Here is an 8,609-nt window from a genome sequence, read left to right as displayed (position 1 = left end):
AGAAACTTATATCTGAAAAGGTAGCTCTTACCCGTACACATGAACGCTTCGCAACAGATTGGAACCATTTAACTCCATTTTGTTTGTAGCTAAATCTTGTTTGGCCAGCGTTGTCAAGTCACTCCAGTTCACACTGACTGTGGCGTGTGCAGAAAGTAGCCCATCACAACTTTTTCCAATTGATCTGTCGATAGATCCTGTTAAATTGTGGGCATCAATGTTGAGAAAGGTAGCAAAACCTTTCTAGTTCTCGATGGCTAACGTTATATCATTCAAAAAAGCCACGGTAGAAAGGATTATCAACACATATGGAGCAGCTCACATTATAAACAGAAGCATGCTAAATGGCAGACCAATCCAAACTCTTCTCCCAGCATGTCCAGGCCATCCATCATCTCAACCAATCATGGCTAACGGGAAGGTTCCTGGCTTTTTCTATGGCTAAACCAACTAGGCTCGTAATTGTACTCGTATTTACAGATGGAATACAAGTTTGTTATTAAGGCACATGAAGTTCACATGCTCCAGAGCAAATGTCTGCCCAAAAACACACAAAAAATATATATAATAAAGACATTCAAATGCCTCTCCTGTAAAGTAGTGACTTGCAACATACGCCTAGCTTCCTGAAATGGGTGACATATGTGCACCACGTCATTGCTCTCTCTCTCACTCTGTTGTGCGTGAATGATGTGCCTCTTGCTAGCTGTCACTGACTGACTCATAATCGGCCTTATGTAGCAAAATTAGAAATTGTGTTTTTTTACATTGGATAGAAGTAGAGACTCGGAGTAACAAAATGGTATATCATACACTGGATTTGAGGAACAATGGGAAAGTAATTTTGCTTTGAAGGTTGATGAACTTGTAAACTCGCTTTTGAGAATATGGCCTTTGAATGTTTTGGTACCTACTGTAGAGCTGTCCTTTGTCTACACCCATTCAGCATTGTTCACATCCTCTTAAGCCAACCCCACTCATCTCTTTAACAATTCACATGTGAGGTCATGTGCTAAACAGTGAGTAGTGTAGTAAAGATTAAGACTAAAAGTGGGAAAAGTAGTAGCTTACAATAAGGACAAATTCCACTAACAGAAAGTGTCCAAAATATTAGATGACGCTTACCCAGACACACTTGTCTAAATTGGATGGGCCACGTGAAATAGATGCTATAACCCCAGCCACATCCAGTGGTGGCAAAAGTACTACATTGTGATACTTGAGTAAAAGTAAAGATAACTTAATAGAAAAGGACTCAAGTAAACATCACCCAGTAAAATACTAATTGAGTAAAAGTATTTGGTTTTAAAAATAATTATGTATCAAAAGTAAATGTAATTGCTAAAATGTACTTAAGTATCAGAAGTAAATGTATAAATAATTTCAAATTACTTATATTAAGCAAACCAGAAGGCACAAATTGTTGCTTTTTTTAAATGTATTTTTTATTGACGGATAGTCAGGGGCACACTCCAACATAAGTTACAAACTAAGCAGTTGTGTTTAATGAGTCTGCCAGATGCAGTAGGGATGACCAGCGATGTTCTCTTGATAAGTGTGTGAATTGGACAATTTCCCTATCAAAATGTAATGTACTTTTGGGTGTCAGGGAAAATGAATGGAGTAAAACGTTTTTAAAAATCAGAATGTAGTGAAGTAAAAGTTGCCAATAATATAAATAGTTAAGTAAAGTACAGATACCCCCCAAAAATACTTAAGTAGTACTTTAAAGTATTTTTACACCACTGGCCACATCTTGCTAATTGGATGGGTCTCTACAGAAGGTGTAAACAGTACAGCCAAATGGTTACTTGCATAGTAGCAATACCAGAAATAGATAAATGTCAATATTAAATATACAGTATGTACAAGAGCAATAACGATATCAGTGATAGATGAGGTAGTTATATGCATACAATCAGGGGTAAAGTGGCTGAGCAGCAGGATAAAAAAAAAATTGTAGCAGCAACGTATGGCGTGTGTGTTAGGATAGAGTCATTCGAATAGAGGCACTGCAGATAGTGCTAATGACTGGTCTGTCCGAAGCTGTAAAATAGGAAATAACAACAAAAAATTAGAAGACATTACAACATCAATTCACCTCCCAAGTTTAGATACGAATAATCTCATATAATGCAATGAAAATGATTTTCACCTGAAGTGTTGGTACTGCTTGATCTGTGGCAGCGGCCTGAAGTACGGAGTCAGGTGTTGTTGCCAGCCATAGCTTTCCACCTGCACCGTACCATCATCCAGTCCAACCAGCTGTGGGATGTTGACCCCTGTCAAAGTGCTGTCCTTCACATGATGACTGCGCTACTGCCTTTGCTGTATGACATGCCTTCATCAATCAAGTAGTCGACTTTCTGTGGTATTCCTTCACAGCAGACACCAAACAAGCCATACTTGCGAGGAGTTAAAAGTAGATGGGACCTGGCTGCATAGGATCAGAAGGATAGTGCACCTGCAAACAACAAAAGAACATTAAGAAATTACAATTAATTGTCTCAGTCTGTCTTTACACAGCTCAGTGAAAGGTATTTGCCTGTCTACCATATATATATATTTTTAGTGTCTATCCATCTATGTCCTTAAATCAGTATAAAGGAGGAAATGTTGCTTACTTAACCCAGAGACAACTGCAAGCCTTGACAGGGGTGGTCTTGCAGTCAGCAACCATCTTCTGGTAGACAGATCGCTCACTGAACAAGCAGGAAATGCTGCTCTTGCTTCTTCAGCTTGGCTGACTTAACAGCTTCTGGCAGATTATCAAGTCTTCAGATCTGCCAGTTGTTCCCCTGGCACTGCCAGCACAGGTCTGTCCTGGGCTTAGTGCTTGAGCTGTGGTGCAGCAATTTTCGCCACAGGTTCCTGAAGGAAGACAGCCCGACTACACGTACATCTGGAAAATACCAAAATAATGTTAGATCAATAAAAGTAGTGCCAATTATGTTGGAGGTCAATTAAATAATCAAAACGTCTTTATGCTTTACATTACAAGGAATCAATGACAACACTTGGTGATATGCCACACTGCTGCTTTTGCCACATGGGATGGCAGTAGCTTGCCACCAAAGTGTTTGTGTCTTGGGTGTCGTCCTGGTAATACTATTGCCTTATCCTCTGCGTAGTTGTTGATAAAGTTCACCACTCGCTGCAAGTCCCCAGGCTTCAGGTGTAACCTGTGCTTGCTTGGGCCAGCTCTCTTTTTGATGGGAGGCATTAGACCATTCTCCTTGTGTGACTGGTGGAGGAGAGTCAGGTGTGTTCTACTGTTGCTGAAAGACTAATTCCAGGTACAAATATTTTAGCATTATTATAAAATAGAAGCGAAATGGCATTCTGAGATATCACTACACACAGTTCATACATATAATGTTAGCTAGCAAGCCAGCCATCTAATGTCAGCTAGCTAGCTAACAGCAAGCTTTAACTTGGGGTCTTTTGTTTAGACATGTTGCTACCTAGCCAGCTAAACAATTAACCATAATCCCAATCCATAGAGTACTAGCATAGAAACCGATTGGCATAGCTAGCTAAAGTTAACCAAATACAGTGGGGCAAAAAAGTATTTAGTCAGCCACCAATTGTGCAAGTTCTCCTACTTAAAAAGATGAGAGGCCTGTAATTTTCATCATAGGTACACTTCAACTATGACAGACAAAATGAGAAAAAAAATCCAGAAAATCACATTGTAGGATTTTTAATGAATTTATTTGCAAATTATGGTGGAACACGTAGGTGTTCCTTTTGTCAAGGTGAGAAAGGGCAGTGTGGAGTGCAATAGAGATTGAGTCATCTGTGGATCTGTTGGGGCGGTATGCGAATTGGAGTGGGTCCAGGGTGGCTGGGATGACGGTGTTGATGTGAGCCATGACCAGCCTTTCAAAGCATTTCATAGCTACAGATGTGAGTGCTACGGGGCGCTAGTCATTTCACAGGTTGCCTTGGCGTTCTTGGGCACAGGGACTATAGTGGTCTGCTTGCAACATGTAGGTATTAAAGACTGCGTCAGAGAGAGGTTGAAAATGTCAGTGAAGACACTTACCAGCTTGAGGTGTGGATAGATACACTATAAGATGTTTGATGGTATTTATTTTACCTTAATTTAACCAGGTAGGCCAGTTGAGAACAAGTTCTCATTTACAACTGCGACCTGGCCAAGCTAAAGCAAAGCAGTGTGACAAAAACAGAGTTATGACCATCATGATGGCACAATGTGAAACTGAATCCTGTGGTGACAAATAGGGAGTAAATGTGAAAACATTGCAGCTGGGGCTGCAGAGGGCTAATCTCACTGCTTCAGGCTGCTTCGCATACCTTCCCCTTGGGCTAGGAGGGGAACCGAATAAGCCGGCAGGAAGCACTAGCTGTATCACTTACACAAACTGGACTTTTCCCAAACCGCTGAACACAGCTGAACTGACCATCCAGTGGCCGGACCAGGCACTCTGTAGTAATGGAATGACCCCCCATCTGTGGTAAAACATTCACATGGGCACACGATGAACACAAAATGACCAACACCACTCTACACTGATCCTACTTTCAACGGTTTTCTAGGATGGTTTAAATTTCCTTCTTTGGATGATGAATGGATATCCTACAATAGGATGAAGTCATTCTAAATTATTTTATCGCAACAGTTTTCCAAAGTTTATAGGAGACACCATAACCGAAGAAGTCCTAATCTGTTTCATAAGTAAGTTTGGGATATATAGTGAAATCATATTTGCCCCCTTTCTGGTTTTCTGTATATTTTTGACACTGAATGTTATCAGATAAAGGGAACAAATAACAAACATTTGACAATTATATAGATATTTTTTTTTAACTATAAACAAAATTATGCCCCTGTGTGAAAAGTAATTGCTCCCTTACACTCAATAACTGATTGTGCCACCTTTAGCTGCAATGACTGATCAACAACTACAGGAAGCATTTGGTTACAATCTCTCACATTACTGTGTAGGGATTTTGGTCCAATCTTCCAAAAAGAACGGCTTTAATGCAGTATTTTTGTATATTTTTGCAGGAAATGCTCGTTTCAGGTCCTGCCACAAAATCACATTCCGGTTTAGGTCTGGACTTTGACTAGGCCATTCCAAAACTTTACATTTGTTGCTTTTCAGCCATTCTGATATAGACTTGCATGTGTGTTTTGGATCATTGTCTTGCTACGTGACCCAGCTGCGCTCAGCTTCAGCTCACGGACAGACAGCTTGACATTCTCCTGTAGAATTGTCTGACAGAGCAGAATTCATGGTTTCTACAATGGCAGCAAAGCATCCCCAAACCAACACATTACCACCACCATGCTTAACCATTGGTATGAAGTTCCTACTGTGGAATGCAGTGTTCGGTTTTCGCCTGACATAAAGTGACCCATGTCGTCCAAAAAGTAGACTCAAGTTTGCCAAAAAGCACCTGGAAGCATCTGGATGATCTTATTTATTTATTTTCTACCCTTTTTTTCTCTCCAATTTCATGGTATCCAATTAATAGTAGTTACAGTCTCGTCTCATTGCTGCAACTCCAGTACGGACTCGGGAGAGGCGAAGGTCGAGAGCCATGCGTCCTCCGAAACACAACCCAACCTAGCTGCACTGCTTCTTGACACAACGCACATCCAACCCGGAAGCCAGCCGCACCAATGTGTCGGAGGCAACACCGTACACCTGGCGACCTGGTCAGCGTGCACTGTGCCCGGCCCGCCACAGGAGTCGCTAGTGCGCGATGAGACAAGGATATCCCTGCCGGCCAAACCCTCCCTAACCCGGATGACGCTGGGCCAATTGTGTGTCGCCCCATGGACCTCCCGGTCGTGGCCGGCTGCTGCGGCAGAGCCTGGGCTCAAACCCAGAATCTCTGGTGGCACAGCAATGCCTTAGACCACTGCGCCACCCGGGAGGCCCGCATCTGAATGATCGTCAAGACTCCTGGAAGATAGTTTTATGGAGAGATTAGATAAGTGGAACTTTTTGAACGACATTGGTTTTCGCCAGATATGATACAACCTAACAAGTGGGCAATTACTTTTTCACACAGGAGCATTGGGTGTTGCATAACTGTTTATTTTTTTTTGAATAAGTGTCATGTTTGTTATTTGTTCGCTTGGGTCGCTTTATCTATATATTAGGTTTGGTTGAAGATCTGATAACATTCAGTGTCAAAAATATACAGAAACACAGAAAACCAGAAAGGGGGAAAATATGATTTCACGGCGCTATATATCAAAAAAGGACTTATGAAACAGAGAAGGACTTTTTCGGTTATGGTGTCTTCCATAACTTTAAAGCTTTGGAAAACGTCTGCGATAAAATAATTTAGAATGACTTAGGATAACTAACCTTAACCTGTTGGGGATGGGGGCGCTGTTTAGACTATTTATGCTAATGTGGCTAATTTTTTAAACGGCTTCCCACAAAATCCTTGATCGTACAATATGCATATTATTATTATTATTGGATGGAAAACAGTCTATAGTTTCTATAGGAGTTGAAATTTTGTCTCTAAGTGGAACAGAGCCCATTCTACAGCAATTTCCCTGACATGGAGTCAGATTTGAGAAATGTTGGCCACTTTTCTGAAGTCAGTTAAAAGGGCACTGTCGTTGCTATGACTATACGGACACTTCTTACGTCTTCCCCTGGATGCCTTTACGTGATGACGATTCCAACGGGCTCGATTGCGCGTTCACAGGCCCTACAAATGAAAAAACTCTGAAGCTAGTCATTCTTTGGGAGCTGCGTAACGCGCGTGGAAGACACCGACCCTCTCCTGTTCCAAGCGTTAGTTTAGCCTGTTATATTTCTCCGGTCATCTTTTCACTCGTTATAGGAGTTACAAACATCACAAAGTAGTTAATTTAAAGCGTTTTATAGCAATTTATATCCGTTTAGTGCGATTTTGGGACATTTATTTTTGCAACGATGTGAAAAGTTGGGCACGCTTTTCAGTTCATCCCGAACGTAGTTGACATTTCCACATGGCAAGAGGACAGCTTTCCACCAAAAGACGATTTCTCCCAAGAAAGGATCCTTTGCCCAAGATACTGATGGAAGAACAGCTCAAGGTAGGACATTTTTATTATGATAAATCGTGTTTCTGTCGAAACATTTTAGTGGCTTAGGACGCCATGTTTTTTGACGTAGCTTCGCTTGGCGCAAACTGTATTGAAAAGTAAGGATAAATTAAAAAATGTAATAACGCAATTGTATTAAGAATTAAATTGTCTATCAATCCCTGTCCACCCTATATTTTTTAGTCACGTTTATGAGTATTTATGTATAAGAGTAGATCACTGTCTAAGTGGCGCAAGGACAAATTCTGACCAGCTGAGTTACATTTCACATTGTCTAACCATGATTTTGGTGGCTAAATATAAACATTTTCGATCAAACTGTATATGCATGTTGTAATGTGATGTTACAGGAGTGTCATCGGAAGAATTCTGAGAAGGTTAGTGAAAAAATTAATATCTTTTGGCGATGTTGACTTTTATCGCTCACTTTGGCTAGAATCAATGCTGGGCTGCTAATTGCTATGTGCTAAGCTAATATAACGATTTATTGTGTTTTCGCTGTAAGACACTTAGAAAATCTGAAATATTGTCTGTATTCACAGGATCTGTGTCTTTCGATTCGTGTATGCTGTGTATTTTTACGAAATGTTTGATGATTAGTAGTTAGGTAAACACGTTGCTCATTGTAATTATTCTAGTCCATTTGTGATGGTGGGTGCAATTGTAAACTATGCCATATACCTGAAATATGCACTTTTTTCTAACAAAACCTATCCCATACCATAAATATGTTATCAGACTGTCATCTAATGAGTTTTTTTGTTGGTTAGGGGCTATAAATATCTTAGTTTAGCCGAATTGGTGATGGCTACTGGTGTTGGTGGACAAATAAAAGATGGTGGATTATGCTAATGTGTTTTTAGGTAATAGATGTACATCTTTACATATTGTGTCTTCCCTGTAAAACATTTTAAAAATCGGAAATGTTGACTGGATTCATAAGATCTGTGTCTTTCATTAGCTGTATTGGACTTTAATGTGTGAAAGTTAAATATTTAAAAAAAATATTTTTTTTGAATTTCGCGGCACTGGTTTTTCAGTGGGGGGGGGGGGGGGGGGGGGTGCCGCTAGCGCCACGCTGATCCTAGACAGGTTAACCCCTAGCCTAGCTTAAACCTTTTCTCAATAGGGGGGCGCCATTTCGACTTTGTAAAAATTCGTTCCCAAATTAAACTGCCTCGTACTCAATTCTTGCTCGTACAATATGCATATTATTATTACTATTGGATAGAAAACACTCTCTAGTTTCTAAAACCGTTTGAATTATATCTGTGAGTAAAACAGAAGTCATTTTGCAGCAAACTTCCTGTCAGGAACTGAAAAATCTGAAATCGGGGGCTCTGTTCCAGGGTCAGTTTATAAATTTGCATGTAATCTATGGGTCTACATGCACTGCATACGCCTTCCCCTAGATGTCAGTAAGCAGTGAGAATTGTAATGGGGTGTCTGGGTAGCTCTGAGGCCGTATAAAAGCTCTTGGAACCGGGTGTGCAGTCTTTTCAACGTTCGTCATGACGCAAGACAG

The 8,609-nt window shown here is 40.6% G+C and overlaps 1 long non-coding RNA gene across 1 annotated transcript; it reads right to left on the bottom strand.

The window, feature by feature from the left end:
- Positions 1–1,458: 1,458 nt before the first annotated feature.
- Positions 1,459–2,980, bottom strand: LOC129834706 (uncharacterized). The gene is made up of 3 exons (XR_008756294.1): positions 2,625–2,980; positions 2,156–2,464; positions 1,459–2,046 (listed from the first exon to the last, which is right to left on the bottom strand). It is a non-coding gene; the product is annotated as an uncharacterized LOC129834706 (long non-coding RNA).
- Positions 2,981–8,609: the final 5,629 nt, after the last annotated feature.

The sequence above is a fragment of the Salvelinus fontinalis genome, chromosome 3 (assembly GCF_029448725.1).
Source record: "Salvelinus fontinalis isolate EN_2023a chromosome 3, ASM2944872v1, whole genome shotgun sequence".
In the NCBI taxonomy this organism is placed as follows: domain Eukaryota; kingdom Metazoa; phylum Chordata; class Actinopteri; order Salmoniformes; family Salmonidae; genus Salvelinus; species Salvelinus fontinalis.
This window is presented reverse-complemented; position numbering and strand designations above follow the sequence as displayed.